Genomic DNA, 2,400 nt, shown 5'->3' with positions numbered 1-2,400 from the left:
ACTCGTCGTCCTCCCGCCCCGGCCCCCCTCAGCACCCCCGGCCTGCAGCTCCTCTTCACGTCCCGGCTCCCCTCAGCACCCCCGGCCTGCAGCTCCTCTTCACGTCCCGGCTCCCCTCAGCACCCCCGGCCTGCAGCTCCTCTTCACGTCCCGGCTCCCCTCAGCCCCCCCGGCCTGCAGCTCCTCTTCACGTCCCGGCTCCCCTCAGCCCCCCCGGCCTGCAGCTCCTCTTCACGTCCCGGCTCCCCTCAGCCCCCCCGGCCTGCAGCTCCTCTTCACGTCCCGGCTCCCCTCAGCCCCCCCGGCCTGCAGCTCCTCTTCACGTCCCGGCTCCCCTCAGCCCCCCCGGCCTGCAGCTCCTCTTCACGTCCCGGCTCCCCTCAGCCCCCCCGGCCTGCAGCTCCTCTTCACGTCCCGGCTCCCCTCAGCCCCCCCGGCCTGCAGCTCCTCTTCACGTCCCGGCTCCCCTCAGCCCCCCCGGCCTGCAGCTCCTCTTCACGTCCCGGCTCCCCTCAGCCCCCCCGGCCTGCAGCTCCTCTTCACGTCCCGGCTCCCCTCAGCCCCCCCGGCCTGCAGCTCCTCTTCACGTCCCGGCTCCCCTCAGCCCCCCCGGCCTGCAGCTCCTCTTCACGTCCCGGCTCCCCTCAGCCCCCCCGGCCTGCAGCTCCTCTTCACGTCCCGGCTCCCCTCAGCCCCCCCGGCCTGCAGCTCCTCTTCACGTCCCGGCTCCCCTCAGCCCCCCCGGCCTGCAGCTCCTCTTCACGTCCCGGCTCCCCTCAGCCCCCCCGGCCTGCAGCTCCTCTTCACGTCCCGGCTCCCCTCAGCCCCCCCGGCCTGCAGCTCCTCTTCACGTCCCGGCTCCCCTCAGCCCCCCCGGCCTGCAGCTCCTCTTCACGTCCCGGCTCCCCTCAGCCCCCCCGGCCTGCAGCTCCTCTTCACGTCCCGGCTCCCCTCAGCCCCCCCGGCCTGCAGCTCCTCTTCACGTCCCGGCTCCCCTCAGCCCCCCCGGCCTGCAGCTCCTCTTCACGTCCCGGCTCCCCTCAGCCCCCCCGGCCTGCAGCTCCTCTTCACGTCCCGGCTCCCCTCAGCCCCCCCGGCCTGCAGCTCCTCTTCACGTCCCGGCTCCCCTCAGCCCCCCCGGCCTGCAGCTCCTCTTCACGTCCCGGCTCCCCTCAGCCCCCCCGGCCTGCAGCTCCTCTTCACGTCCCGGCTCCCCTCAGCCCCCCCGGCCTGCAGCTCCTCTTCACGTCCCGGCTCCCCTCAGCCCCCCCGGCCTGCAGCTCCTCTTCACGTCCCGGCTCCCCTCAGCCCCCCCGGCCTGCAGCTCCTCTTCACGTCCCGGCTCCCCTCAGCCCCCCCGGCCTGCAGCTCCTCTTCACGTCCCGGCTCCCCTCAGCCCCCCCGGCCTGCAGCTCCTCTTCACGTCCCGGCTCCCCTCAGCCCCCCCGGCCTGCAGCTCCTCTTCACGTCCCGGCTCCCCTCAGCCCCCCCGGCCTGCAGCTCCTCTTCACGTCCCGGCTCCCCTCAGCCCCCCCGGCCTGCAGCTCCTCTTCACGTCCCGGCTCCCCTCAGCCCCCCCGGCCTGCAGCTCCTCTTCACGTCCCGGCTCCCCTCAGCCCCCCCGGCCTGCAGCTCCTCTTCACGTCCCGGCTCCCCTCAGCCCCCCCGGCCTGCAGCTCCTCTTCACGTCCCGGCTCCCCTCAGCCCCCCCGGCCTGCAGCTCCTCTTCACGTCCCGGCTCCCCTCAGCCCCCCCGGCCTGCAGCTCCTCTTCACGTCCCGGCTCCCCTCAGCCCCCCCGGCCTGCAGCTCCTCTTCACGTCCCGGCTCCCCTCAGCCCCCCCGGCCTGCAGCTCCTCTTCACGTCCCGGCTCCCCTCAGCCCCCCCGGCCTGCAGCTCCTCTTCACGTCCCGGCTCCCCTCAGCCCCCCCGGCCTGCAGCTCCTCTTCACGTCCCGGCTCCCCTCAGCCCCCCCGGCCTGCAGCTCCTCTTCACGTCCCGGCTCCCCTCAGCCCCCCCGGCCTGCAGCTCCTCTTCACGTCCCGGCTCCCCTCAGCCCCCCCGGCCTGCAGCTCCTCTTCACGTCCCGGCTCCCCTCAGCCCCCCCGGCCTGCAGCTCCTCTTCACGTCCCGGCTCCCCTCAGCCCCCCCGGCCTGCAGCTCCTCTTCACGTCCCGGCTCCCCTCAGCCCCCCCGGCCTGCAGCTCCTCTTCACGTCCCGGCTCCCCTCAGCCCCCCCGGCCTGCAGCTCCTCTTCACGTCCCGGCTCCCCTCAGCCCCCCCGGCCTGCAGCTCCTCTTCACGTCCCGGCTCCCCTCAGCACCCCCGGCCTGCAGCTGCTCAGCGCGCCCCGGCTCCCCTCAGCACCCCCCCCCTGCCCCTGCGCGGGCCGCGCGGCCT

The sequence above is a fragment of the Egretta garzetta genome, unplaced genomic scaffold (assembly GCF_000687185.1).
Source record: "Egretta garzetta isolate BGI_Z169 unplaced genomic scaffold, ASM68718v1 scaffold101, whole genome shotgun sequence".
Taxonomy (NCBI): domain Eukaryota; kingdom Metazoa; phylum Chordata; class Aves; order Pelecaniformes; family Ardeidae; genus Egretta; species Egretta garzetta.
The sequence above is the reverse complement of the archived record's forward strand: the minus strand, read 5'-3'. Positions refer to the sequence as shown.